At 39.6% G+C, this 14,491-nt stretch overlaps 1 protein-coding gene and 1 pseudogene across 4 annotated transcripts in view; both read right to left on the bottom strand.

Moving 5' to 3' along the window:
• Positions 1–14,491, bottom strand: part of ARHGAP44 (Rho GTPase activating protein 44) — a 191,461-nt gene that overhangs the window by 148,763 nt on the left and 28,207 nt on the right. The gene's annotated exons all lie outside the window — the stretch shown is intronic.
• On the bottom strand, positions 12,991–13,240 carry LOC113939490 (annotated as a pseudogene).

Below are 14,491 nucleotides of genomic sequence, written 5' to 3'. Positions count from 1 at the left end.
GGCCCCCTGCTCAGCGGGAAGCCTGCTTCTCCCTCTTCCACTCCCCCTGCTGTGTTTCCTCTCTCACTATCTCTGTCAAATAAATAAAATAAAATCTTAAAAAAAAAAAAAAAAGCTCCTGTGTAAGAAACAGTGAGAAGAGACCAGAGTACATGACGGCGAATTGGAAGGAAGAGGTGGTATGATGGTTTGAATGCCTGTGTCCCTGCAAAATTCCTATGTTGAAATCCTAAGTCTCAAAGGTGATAGTATTAGGAGGTGGAGCCTCTGGGAGGTGCTTGGGTCATGAGGGTGGAGTCCTCATGAATGAGATTAATGTTCTTATAAAAAGAGGTTCCAAAGAGATCCTTAGCCCCACCATGTGTGGACATAGCAAAATGGTGCCACCTGTGACCCAGGAAGAGGGTGCTCACCAGAACCTGACCAGGCTAGTATCTCGGTCTTGGGTTTGCAGCCTCCAGAACTGTAAGAAATAAATTTCTGTTGTTTATAAGCCACCCAGTCTATGGTATTTTATTACAGTAGCCCCAACTACTAAGACAGGTGGGGTCAAGGTATCTGACCAGTCCAACTGGACAGATGGTGATTGCAGACACTACAGTAGGGAAGCCCAGGTAGAAGATTATGAAATAAGCCTTGGAAACGTTGAGTATGAGGTACACCTTTGAATATTCCACTGGAGATGTCCCCATGACTTCTTTTCTGGATATTAACCTCGTAAGAGGTTTCCCTGCTTCCACTCTTGCCTCTATTTATTCTGCACACAGCAAGAAGACGACTGATCTTTTTAAAAAGACAGTAAAATCCTACTACTTCTTTGCTCAAAATTCAAACTCTTCTCCATGGCATAGAAAGTCCTGTGGATCTGCTATTTGCAGCTCAAAGAGGACTATGAGAAGTGTGAGTCATCTGCGCAGAATGATCACCGAAGCCAAGGGCATGAAGGAAATTGCATAGGGAGAGATTATAGAACGATCCATGAGGAAATCCATTATTTCCTGCAATGGAGACAGATAAGGAATGGCCAGAAAAACAGGAAGAGCCCCAGCAGAATATGGTATCGCTGAAGCCAAGGAGGATAAAAAAGCCTTTCGAGAAAAAGTGATCAACAATACCAACTGCTGCTGAAAAAATAATAAAGACTCAAAGATGCCCGTGAAATTTAGCAATATGGAATCTGCTGCCTCTTTGGTACCTTACTGAGTTCAGGCAGAATGGTGTGGGTAAGGAACAAGGCCAGAAGCCAGATAAGGTGGGATACAGAGTGAATGTGAGGCAAAGTAATGGAGACATTGAATACAAACAAGTCTTTCCAAAAAATCTGGAGAGGAGAGGTAAGTGGGGGTTGGAGAGGGTCAAGGGAAGTTTTGTTGCTGAGACAGAAGGGACCAAACATGTTCAAAAGTTGGTGGAACCAACTAGTTGAAAGAGGAATTGAATATACAGGAGAGAGAAGGGATACTTGCTTGCCTGAAAAGGTTCAGGAGGAGATATGACCCAGAGCAGAGACTGAAGGATAGGAAAAAGACAGAAAAGAGGACACCTCCTCCATTAGGCAGAGAGAAATCTTTAGAGATTTAGATGATCTTTGACTTCCCAATGGAAAATGAGGTTGTCCCATCCATCTAATGGAGCTTCAATTTCCTCTAGAAAATAGGTGAGGGTGGCCGTGAGAGAAAGTGTTGGAAGGCGGAAGTTTGAGGGAAGTGGAAAAAGAAAGGAATACCATTGTTTTGGAGAATGAAAGAATTGATCTGGTAAATGGTAGGATTCAGAGGCACCAATGGGGGCCCACTGGAGTTGGGTGGTAAACTCACAGAACCAACCTGCCTTGTGGAAACACTTCCTCCAGCAGGGTTTATCTCCTTAGGTGCAGGCACAAAGGTCATAGGAAGTACTTCAAGAGCGTTTGATGGTCAAGTTGATTAAAAGTATTAAGGGAATCTGGGACTCTGAAGATTCATTTTATCACAAAGACAATCACGCCCTCCCAAGAAACAACCTGTTGGTGATTATCCATTGTCAAGAGCGATTGCCAGACAGAGCAGTACTCTATGTTAGAGAATCACACTAAGTTGTAGATTTTACCAAGGCAGATTCTGAGTTAAGTGGATGAAAGAAAACAGAAAGCAAAATCTATCCGTGTAGTGCAGCAGATGTTGTTAGGAATAAAGAGTGGTACATTTGTTGCAGCTGATGAACCTACACTGATGCATCATTAGCATCCAAAGTCCATAGTTTACATTAAGATTCATTCTTGGTATTATATATTCTGAGTTTGGACAAAGGCCCAACTCGATGATGACATGTATCCATCATCATAGTAACATACAGTGTTCTTTCACTGCCTTAGGAGGGGAAGAATGAAGGGGAGTAACTCGGAGGGGGAGACGAACCATTAGAGACGATGGACTCTGAAAAACAAACTGAGGGTTCTAGAGGGGAGGGGGGGTGGGGGGATGGGTTAGCCTGGTGATGGATATCAAAGAGGGCACGTTCTGCGTGGAGCACTGGGTGTTATGCACAAACAATGAATCATGGAACACGACATCAAAAACTAATTGATGTAATGTATGGTGATTAACATAATAAAAAAGTATTAAAAAAAAACTAAAAAAAAAAAACCACTCTGTGCTCTGCCTATTCATCCCTCCTCCTTCTCCTCCAAATACCTAGCAACCACTGATCTTTTTACTACCTCCATAGTTTTGCCTTTTCCAGAATATCAGATAGTTGGAACCATAATATGTAGCCTTTCCAGATTGGCTTCTTTCTCTTTTTGACTATTCTAACAGGTATGTAGTGGTATCTCACTATTGTTTAATTCACATTTCCCTAATAACCTGTGACATGAAGAATCTTTTCATATGCTCATTTGCCATCTATATATCTACTTTGGTGAGGTGTCTGTTAAGATCTTTGGTCCCATTATTTCACGGGGTTGTTTTCTCTATTGTTGAGTTTTAACAGTTCTTTATATATCTTGGATAACAGTCCTTTATCAAATGCGTCTTTTGCAAATATTTTCTCCCAGTCTGTGGTTCTTCTTCTTGTTCTCTTGACATTGTTAAGATAATAAAAATGGTAACTTTCATTTTGTCAAAATTAAAAGCTTCTGTCCATCAAAAGACATTAAGAAAGTGGAAAAAGCAAACAACTAGCAGAATGCATTCTTAATAATGTAAAAAAGGACTTCTTCCAGAATATATAAATAACCCCTACAAATCAATAATGAAGAGTCACAGAATCTAAGTATGCACAAAAGATTATACAGACATTTCACACTGTCAAGAGAACTTCTGCAGAGCAGAAAATTTAATTTTCATAAAGTCCAGCTTATCAGTTATTTCTTTCATGGATCATGTCTTCAGTTTTATATCTAAATAGTCAGGGGGTGCCTGGGTGGCTCAGTCAGTTAAGCATCCAACTCTTGGTTCAGGTATCTGAATGCCCAATAAGCTCAGGAAAAGGTTTTGACATCTTTTCTTGTTAGTGAAATGCAAAATAAACCCAAATGAGATACCACTACACACCCAGTAAGTGATAAAAATCCAAAGGACTGGCAATACCAAGTATTGATACAGGTAAGAGAGTAAGTGGACTCATACATAACTGGTGGGTGTAAAGTGATACAAACACTTTGGAAAAATGTTTGACAGTTTTTTAAAAATTGACCAACATTCATACTCGTGGGTATGTATCCAAAGAAACAAAAGCATATGTTCACAAAAATATATAAGAATGTTCAGAGCATATTTTTTGAGAAAAGCCTAAAACTGGAAATAATCCAAATGTCCACCAGTAGGTGAATAATAAATTATGGTGATAGTTGAGCAAGGGGAATACTAAAGAGGAAGACACATACAACAACATGGATGAATATCAAAAGTAATACATTGAGAGAAGCCAGACACAAAACAGGACATGCTACATGATTTATGTGAGGTCTAATTGTTCCAACACCATTTGTTGAAAAGACAATAATTTCTCCATCCAACTACCTCTGCGTCTTTGCCCAAAATCAACTGACCAAATTTGTGTGAGTCTTTTTCTGGATTCTCTCTTCTGTTCAACTGATCTAAGTGTATATGTCTTCATCAATACCTTAGATGATGATTATAGTAGCTTCACAGTAATTATTAAAATTGGGTAGTGTGATCCCTCCAATGATATTCTTCTTTTTCAAAATTGTTTTCAATACTCTAGTTCCTTTGCCCTTCCATGAAAATTTTAGTTAGATTATCTGTATCTACAAAAATATCTTGCTGAAATTTTTATTGAAATTGCATTAAACCTACAGATCAATACAAGGGAGAACTGACATAACTAAATTGAGCCTTGCAATCTTGAATACAATCTGTCTCCCTATTTATTTAGATCTTTAATTTCTTTCATCACTGTTTTATAGTTTTCAGTATACGGATCCTGCATATGTTTTACTAGATTTATCTAAAGTTTGTTTTCTAAATCTTACTTCCAATTGTTCACTGCAAGTATATAAAAATACAACTGACTTTTTTTAAGTTCATTTTGCAACTTGAGACTTTGATAATTTCACTTACGAGTTCTAGGAGCTTTGTCATAGATTCCTCAGTATTTTATTTTATATACAATTCGAGTTCCTAATATTTCTAGTTTGAGAGGATATTTAATCATGAATAGATTTTACTTTCGTCTTTTTTTTTTTTTTTGGTCATATGCTTTTGCTGTACCAGTTGATATGAGTATTTGTTTTTTCTTCTGTCATTTAATGTGGGAGGTTACATTGATTTGTGAATTTGGACCAATCACATATTCCTGAGATAAACCCTACTTGGTCATAGTGTATTATTCTTTTTATATATTGCTGCATTTGATTTGCTGATATTTTGAGGATTTTTGCATTTACATTCATGAGGGCTGTGGTCTGTGGTTTTCTTGTAATGTCTATGCCTGGTTTTGTTATCAGGGTAATGCTGTGTCCTTCACAAACTAGGCAGGGAGGGTTCTCTTCTATTTTCTGAACAAAATTGTGTAGAACTGATGTTATTTCTTTAAATGTTTTGTAGAATTCACCAGTGAAACCATCTGGACCTGCAGTTTTGTTTTTGGAAAGAATTCAATTTCTTTTTTTTTTTTTTTTTTTTTTTTTTATTTTTTTTTTTTTTTATTTTTTTTTTATTTTATTTTTTTTATTTTTTTATTGTTATGTTAATCACCATATATTACATCATTAGTTTTTGGTGCAGTGTTCCATGATTCATTGTTTGTTCATAACACCCAGTGCTCCATGCAGAACGTGCCCTCCTCAATACCCATCACCAGGCTAACCCATCCCCCTACCCCCCTCCCCTCTAGAACCCTCAGTTTGTTTTTCAGAGTCCATCATCTCTCATGGTTCGTCTCCCCCTCTGACATACTCCCCTTTTCTTCCTCTCCTGTTATCTTCTTCTTTTTCTTTTTTCTTAAAATATGTTGCATTATTTGTTTCAGAAGTACAGATCTGTGATTCAACAGTCTTGCACAATTCACAGCGCTCACCGTAGCACATACCCTCCCCAATGTCCATCACCCAGCCACCCCATCCCTCCCACCCCCCAACCACTCCAGTAACACTCAGTTTCTTTCCTGAGATTAAGAATTCCTCATATCAGTGAGGTCATGTGATACATGTCTTTCTCTGATTGACTTATTTCACTCAGCATAACACCCTCCAGTTCCATCCACGTCGTTGCAAATGGCAAGATCTCATTCCTTTTGATGGCTGCATAATATTCCATTGTGTATATATACCACATCTTCTTTATCCATTCATCTGTCGATGGGCATCTTGGCTCTTTCCACAGTTTGGCTATGGTGGACATTGCTGCTATAAACATTGGGGTACATGTACCCCTTCGGGTCCCTACATTTGTATCTTTGTGGTAAATACCCAGTAGTGCAATTGCTGGATCGAACGGTAGCTCTAATTTCAACTGTTTGAGGAACCTCCATACTGTTTTCCAGAGGGGTTGCACCAGCTTGCATTCCCACCAACAGTGTAGGAGGGTTCCCCTTTCTCCACATCCCCGCCAACATCTGTCGTTCCCTGACTTGTTAATTTTAGCCATTCTGACGGGTGTGAGGTGGTATCTCATTGAGGTTTTGATTTGGATTTCCCTGATGCCAAGCGATGTTGAGCACTTTTTCATGTGCCTGTTGGCCATTTGGATGTCTTCTTTGGAGAAATGTCTGTTCATGTCTTCTGCCCATTTCTTGATTGGATTATTTGTTCTTTGAGTGTTGAGTTTGATAAGTTCTTTATAGATTTTGGATACTAGCCCTTTATCTGATACGTCATTTGCAAATATTTTCTCCCATTCTGTCGGTTGTCTTTTGGTTTTGTGGACTGTTTCTTTTGCTGTGCAGAAGCTTTTTATCTTGATGAAATCCCAATAGTTCATTTTTGCCCTGGCTTCCCGTGCCTTTGGCGATGTTTCTAGGAAGAAGTTGCTGCGGCTAAGGTCGAAAAGGTTGCTACCTGTGTTCTCCTTTAGGATTTGGATGGACTCCTGTCTCACGTTTAAGTCTTTCAACCATTTGGAGTCTATTTTTGTGTGTGGTGTAAGAAAATGGTCCAGTTTCATTCTTCTGCATGTGGCTGTCCAATTTTCCCAACACCATTTGTTGAAGAGACTGTCTTTTTGCCATTGGACATTCTTTCCTGCTTTGTCAAAAATAAGTTGACCATAGAGTTGAGGGTCCATTTCTGGGCTCTCAATTCTGTTCCATTGATCTATGTGTCTGTTTTTGTGCCAGTACCATACTGTCTTGATGATGACAGCTTTGTAATAGAGCTGGAAGTCCGGAATTGTGATGCCACCAGCTTTGCTTTTCTTTTTCAGTATTCCTCTGGCTATTCTGGGTCTCTTCTGGTTCCATACAAATTTTAGGATTATTTGTTCCATTTCTTTGAAAAAAGTGGATGGTATTTTGATGGGGATTGCATTGAATGTGTAGATTGCTCTAGGTAGCATTGACATCTTCACAATGTTGATTCTCCCAATCCATGAGCATGGAACGTTTTTCCATTTCTTTGTGTCTTCTTCAATTTCTTTCATGAGTATTTTATAGTTTTCTGAGTACAGATCCTTTGCCTCTTTGGTTAGATTTATTCCTAGGTATCTAATGGTTTTGGGTGCAATTGTAAATGGGATAGACTCCTTGATTTGTCTCTCTTCTGTCTTGTTGTTGGTGTATAGGAATGCCACTGATTTCTGTGCATTGATTTTATATCCTGCTACTTTACTGAATTCCTGTATGAGTTCTAGCAGTTTTGGGGTGGAGTCTTTTGGGTTTTCCACATACAGTATCATATCATCTGCAAAGAGTGAGAGTTTGACTTCCTCTTTGCCGATTTGGATGCCTTTGATTTCTTTTTGTTGTCTGATTGCTGTGGCTAGGACTTCTAATACTATGTTGAATAGCAGTGGTGAGAGTGGACATCCCTGCCGCGTTCCTGACCTTAGGGGAAAAGCTCTCAGCCTTTCCCCATTGAGAATGATATTCGCTGTAGGTTTTTCGTAGATGGCTTTTATGATATTGAGGTATGTACCCTCTATCCCTATACTCTGAAGAGTTTTGATCAAGAAAGGATGTTGTACTTTGTCAAATGCTTTTTCTGCATCTATTGAGAGGATCATATGATTCTTGTTCTTTCTTTTGTTAATGTATTGTATCACGTTGATTGATTTGCGGATGTTGAACCAGCCTTGCAGCCCAGGAATAAATCCCACTTGGTCGTGGTGAATAATCCTTTTAATGTACTGTTGGATCCTATTGGCTAGTATTTTGGTGAGAATTTTTGCATCCATGTTCATCAAGGATATTGGTCTGTAATTCTCTTTTTTGATGGGGTCTTTGTCTGGTTTTGGGATCAAGGTAATGCTGGCCTCATAAAATGAGTTTGGAAGTTTCCCTTCCATTTCTATTTTTTGGAACAGTTTCAGGAGAATAGGTATTAATTCTTCTTGAAATGTCTGATAGAATTCCCCTGGGAAGCCATCTGGCCCTGGGCTTTTGTTTCTTGGGAGATTTTTGATGACTGTTTCAATTTCCGTAGTGGTTATAGGTCTGTTCAGGTTTTCTATTTCTTCCTGGTTCAATTTTGGTAGTTGATACATCTCTAGGAATGCACCCATTTCTTCCAGGTTATCTAATTTGCTGGCATAGAGTTGCTCATAATATGTTCTTATAATTGTTTGTATTTCTTTGGTGTTGCTTGTGATCTCTCCTCTTTCATTCATGATTTTGTTGATTTGGGTCATTTCTCTTTTCTTTTTGATCAGTCTGGCCAGGGGTTTATCAATCTTGTTAATTCTTTCAAAGAACCAGCTCCTAGTTTCGTTGATCTGTTCTACTGTTCTTTTGGTTTCTAGTTCATTGATTTCTGCTCTGATCTTTATGATTTCTCTTCTCCTGCTGGGTTTAGGCTTTCTTTGCTGTTCTTTCTCCAGCTCCTTTAGATGTAGGGTTAGGTTGTGTATTTGAGACCTTTCTTGTTTCTTGAGAAAGGCTTGTATTGCTATATACTTTCCTCTCAGGACTGCCTTTGCTGTATCCCAAAGATTTTGAACAGTTGTGTTTTCATTTTCATTGGTTTCCATGAATTTTTTAAATTCTTCTTTAATTTCTTGGTTGACCCATTCATTCTTTAGTAGGATGCTCTTTAGCCTCCATGTATTTGAGTTCTTTCCGACTTTCCTCTTGTGGTTGAGTTCTAGTTTCAAAGCATTGTGGTCTGAAAATATGCAGGGAATGATCCCAATCTTTTGGTACCGATTGAGACCTGATTTGTGACCTAGGATGTGATCAATTCTGGAGAATGTTCCATGGGCACTAGAGAAGAATGTGTATTCCGTTGCTTTGGGATGGAATGTTCTGAATATGTCTGTGAAGTCCATTTGGTCCAGTGTGTCATTTAACATCTTTATTTCCTTGTTGATCTTTTGCTTAGATGATCTGTCCATTTCAGTCAGGGGGGTGTTAAAATCCCCCACTATTATTGTATTGTTGTCAATGTGTTTCTTTGCTTTTGTTATTAATTGGCTTATATAATTGGCCGCTCCCATGTTCGGGGCATAGATATTTACAATTGTTAGATCTTCTTGTTGGATAGACCCTTTAAGTAGGATATAGTGTCCTTCCTCATCTCTTATTACAGTCTTTGTTTTAAAATCTAGTTTGTCTGATATAAGGATTGCCACCCCAGCTTTCTTTTGGTGTCCATTAGCATGGTAAATGGTTTTCCACCCCCTCACTTTCAATCTGGGGGTGTCTTTGGGTGTAAAATGAGTCTCTTGCAGACAGCATATTGATGGGTCTTGTTTTTTAATCCAATCTGATAGCCTGTGTCTTTTGATTGGGGCATTTAGCCCATTTACATTCAGGGTAACTATTGAAAGGTATGAATTTACTGCCATTGTATTACCTGTAAGGTGACTGTTAACTGTCTGTTGTCTGTGTTCGTTTCTGCTCTTTGCTGCTTTTAGGTTCTCTCTTTGCTTAGAGGACCCCTCTCAATATTTCTTGGAGGGCTGGTTTCGTGTTTGCAAATTCTTTTAGTTTTTGTTTGTTCTGGAAGCTTTTGATCTCTCCTTCTATTTTCAATGATAGCCTAGCTGGATATAGTATTCTTGGCTGCATATTTTTCTCGTTTAGTGCTCTGAAGATATCTTGCCAGTCCTTTCTGGCCTGCCAGGTCTCTGTGGATAGGTCTGTTGCCAATCTAATGTTTCTACCATTGTAGGTTACATATCTCTTCTCCCGAGCTGCTTTCAGGATTTTCTCTTTGTCTCTGAGACTCGTAAGTTTTACTATTAGATGTCGGGGTGTTGACCTATTTTTATTGATTTTGAGAGGGGTTCTCTGTGCCTCCTGGATTTTAATGCCTGTTTCCTTCCTCACATTAGGGAAGTTCTCTGCTATAATTTGCTCCAATATACCTTCTGCCCCTCTCTCTCTCTCTTCTTCTTCTGGGATCCCAATTATTCTAATGTTGTTTCGTCTTATCGCATCACTTATCTCTCGAATTCTGCCCTCGTGATCCTGTAGTTGTTTCTCTCTCTTTTTCTCAGCCTCTTTATTTTCTATCATTTGGTCTTCTATATCGCTGATTCTCTCTTCTGCCTCATTTATCCTAGCATTTAGTGCCCCCATTTTTGATTGCACCTCATCAATAGCCTTTTTGATTTCGATTTGGTTAGATTTTAGTTCTTTTATTTCTCCAGAAAGGGTTTCTCTAATAACTTCCACGCTTTTTTCAAGCCCAGCTAGTATCTTTAAAGTCATGATTCTGAACTCTAGGTCCGACATCGTACTAATGTCCGTATTGAGTAGGTCCCTGGCTGACGGTACTACCTCTTGTTCTTTTTGCTGAGGTGATTTCTTTCGTCTTGTCATTTTGTCCAGAGGAGAATAGATGAATGAGAGAACAAAAGGCTAACAGGTTTACTACGTCCCCAGCAAATATACTGTATACAAATCAGAAAAGACCTGAAACCAGGGGAAAAGAAAGGGAAAGAAAGAAAAAAGAAAGAGAAAAAGAAAAAAAAAAGAAAAAAAAGATAAAAATAAAAACAAAACAATTCAAAAAAGGCAGAATATGATCAAATATGATCAGGCTAGTGCATAGATCAGTGCCACACACTAGATTTTGGGCGTATTTTGGTCTGTTAGAAAAAAGTGCCTCCTAAAATTTTAAAGGAAGAAAGACATATATGTACAAAATAAGGGTTGATACAATGAAGGGATGGAAGATGACTGTAAAGATGAAAATTATAAAAGATTTTATAAAAGGACTTGGTAAGATAAGTTGTTTGAAAAAAGAAAGAAGATTTAAGGAAAAAAAAAAAAAGGAAAAAGGGAGAGAATGTGATCAGGCAGGAGACTAGAACAAAGCCATACACTAGTGATTTAGGGTATATTTTGATCTGTTAGAAGAAACTGTACCTCAAAATTTTAAAGAGAGAACAACTTATATATATATGCCAAAAACAAGGATAACTACTATGAAGGGATAAAATATGACTCTAAAAATGAAAAAAAAAAAAATTTTTTTTTTTAAAAAAAAAGGGATTTATAAGATGTTGGTTGAAAAAGGGAAAAAGAAAAATAAAAAAAAGTCAACAAAAATTAACTTTGATGAAATAATGAATCATGGTAAAAAAAAAAAAAAAAAAAAAAAAAAAAGAAGCCATGAATCTATGTGCAGTATTCCCCTAGCGCTGGAGTTCTCCTATTCTCCTTGATCGATCAACTTGGTCTTGGCTTGCTGGCTGTTTGTGTTGATCTTCTGGGGGAGGGGCCTGTTGCTGTGGTTTCCAAATGTCTTTGCCGGAGGCGGAATTGCCCCGCCCTTGTCGGTCCGGGCTAAGGAAGCTGCTCCAGTTTGCTCTCAGGAGCTTTTGTTCCCTGCAAGCTCTCGGCACAGCTTTGGAGGACCAGGGCGAAAATGGCGGCCTCCCAGTCTCCGCCCGGAGGAGCCGAGAACTCAGGGCCCCACTCCTCAGTGCGCCCCCAGAGAAAAGCAGTCACTCCCGTGTCCCCGGTCTCCGGCCGCTCTCCATGCTCACCCGGCCTGTGATCGAGCGTTGCTATCTCTGGCACCCGACCCCGCTCGGAGTCTCCAAATCCAGCAGATCCCTGCAGTGCGTTCCCGCACCGCTCCTCCCCGGGAAGGAAGGGGAGTCTCCCCGGCTCTGCCGCTTGTTGGGTCCTTGCTGGGGGAGCCGTGCCCCGACTGGGCCGCAGATCACAGTTTATGGCAACTCCGAGCTGAGAGCCCGCGACTCTGCTCCGTATCTGCAGCCGGCTTCCCCGCCCCGACACCTGGGAGCTCTGCCGCACTCAGGCACCCCCGGTCTCTCTGTGACCCCAAGGGTCCTGAGACCACACTGTCCCGGGAGGATTCCACCCCCCGCTTAGCCACTGCAGCGACGTCCCTCCGCCGAGCCAACTTTTAAAAGGTCCGATTTTGTGCTCCGCGGCTCTAGCACTTGCCAGAAGCGGCCGGCGGAGGCCCCTCCCCCGCCGTTTATCCTCCCGAATATCGCCTCGGATTCACTTCTCCGCACGTCCTACCTTCCAGTAAGTGGTCGCTTCTCTGTTCAGAGAGTTGTTGCTACTCTCCTGTTCGATCTCCTGTTGAGTTCGTAGGTGTTCAGAATGGTTTGATCCCTATTCAGCTGAATTCCTGAGACCAGACAAAATCTAGGTCTCCTACTCCTCCGCCATCTTGCTCCCTTAACATATATTTTTAGTTTCAGAGGTAGAGTTCAGTGATCCATCAGTTATCTATAACACCCAGTGCTCATATCACCTGCCTTCCTTAATGCCCATCACCCAGTTACCGCATCCCTCTACCTCCTTCCCCTCCAGCAACCCTCTGTTTGTTTTTCCTGATTAAGAGTAGGAGGAGCTCTTAAATGAAGAAGTAACAGTGGTGACAGAGAAGAGGGGTGAACTTTTTAGAATTCAATTTCTTTATAGATGTAAGACTATTCCAGTTATCTGTCTCTTTGGTGAATTTTGGTAGTCTGTGGCTTTCAAAGAATAAGTACAGTTTAAGTTGTGCAAGTTACGTGCAGAGTTGTCTGTAGTATTTTTTAATCCTTTTAATGACTTGTCGAGTCTGTAGTGATATCCTCTTTTATTCCTGATAGTGGTCATCTCTGTCTTATTTTTTTCCCTACTTGGTTTTGTTAGATCAACTGTATTGATCTTTTCAGAACATCATCTTTCAGCTTCATTTATCCTCTCTATTACTTTGCTATTTCACTGATTACCAATCATCTCTTTATTCTTTATCACGTCTTTCTGTTTAATTTGGTTTTATTTTATATTTTTTCTATTTTCTTAAGGTAAAAGCTTAGATTATTGATTAGAGACTGTTCTTCTTTTCTTTTTTTTTTTTTTGGTATCCAAAATCTGTTTATTGGGATAGTTTCCCACTCATGTTGATTCATGGTGCTTTTAGTGCTGCTTTCATCTGAAGGAGCATCCTTCTGTAAGCCTTGCTTTTCCTCCTGTGGGCTGGCAGAGGACAGTGGAGCAGCAAACACAAAACTATCATTTGTGTGTGGCTAAAGATGGTGGTGACTTTGTATCATCCCAGGCACTTCACATCCATGAAGTAGGAGTTGGGGCTCTACATCAGGCACTTCTTCTTGTGCTTTCTCTTCTCTTCCAGGGATGGGTACAGGAGGTCCTTCATGAGGGGCATGTTTCCATGGGGGAAGTCGTCACCACCAGAAAGCGACTGTTCTTGTAATATAAGCATTTAAGGCTATTAATGTCCCTCTAAGTTTAGGGGAATCCCACAAATTTTGATGTGTTGTGTTTTCATATTCATTCAAAGTATTTTTAAATTTTCCATGAAATCTCCTCTTTGGTTTCTGGATTATTTAGAAATGAAATGTATCATTTAACATCGGGATTTTTTAGTTATCTGTTACTGGTTTCTACTTGAATTCAATCGTACTTTATATGATTTCAAATGTTTTAAGATTTATTTTACGACCCAGGTATGGTCAAACTTGAGTGTCTCAGGGGCACTTGAAAAGAATATGCATTCTTGGGGCACCTGGGTGGCTCAGTTGGTTGAGTGTCCGACTCTTGATCTCAGCTCAGGTCATGATCTCAGGGTCGTAAGTTTAAGCCCTGCATTGGGTTCTATGCTGGGCTTGGAGTTTACTTAAAGAAAATACATTCTCTTGTTACTGGGTGGAGTGTTCTACAAATGTCAATCAGATCCAGTTCCTTTATAGTGTTATTTGGTTCTTCTATATTCTTGTTAATTTGCTGTCTACTAATTTTATCAACAACTGAGAGTGGTGTATTGAAGTTCCCATGTAGAACGGTGGAACTCCTTTCAGCTCTATCACTTCTTTCTGCATGTATTTTGAACCTCTATTCTCAGGGTGCATACACACTTAGGTTTATTAGGTCTTCTTTGATGAATGGAACTTTTTTATCATTATGTATTGTCTTTTTGTATCCCCGAAATTTTCCTTGATCTGAAATCTACTGCATCTAATATATTCACTCCTTTCTTCTGAATGGGGTAACCCTGATAAACTCTTATTATTTATTTTTCAGGGTTTTGGGGGTTTCCACAGAGTCATACCTGAAAATAATTATAAAGTTTCTTTCCAATTTTCCTAGCTTTTCATCGTATTTAGGAACTTTTTATGACTTATTTATTCTTAGAATGGCAAGGATAGATATGTACCATTGCTACCCTAATATAATCCCTCATCACATTCTACTCATTACAACTTACTCCTTTTTTAGCCTAAATGCGTATGCAGCAGTTTTCGCTAAGGGCTGTATGGTTACTTTTATACCTTTTCAGTTGGAGAAGGCTGTGTTCCTTGCTCAAATGCACAGCTTAGGATGAATCAAAGAGGTACAGTGACAAAGAAAACCATTACCTAGCTGCCCAAATCTGCCTAAAAATCCAGAGGCTAAGCCA

Source organism: Zalophus californianus, chromosome 16, assembly GCF_009762305.2.
Source record: "Zalophus californianus isolate mZalCal1 chromosome 16, mZalCal1.pri.v2, whole genome shotgun sequence".
NCBI classification, from domain to species: domain Eukaryota; kingdom Metazoa; phylum Chordata; class Mammalia; order Carnivora; family Otariidae; genus Zalophus; species Zalophus californianus.
The sequence above is the reverse complement of the archived record's forward strand: the minus strand, read 5'-3'. Positions and strand labels throughout refer to the sequence as shown.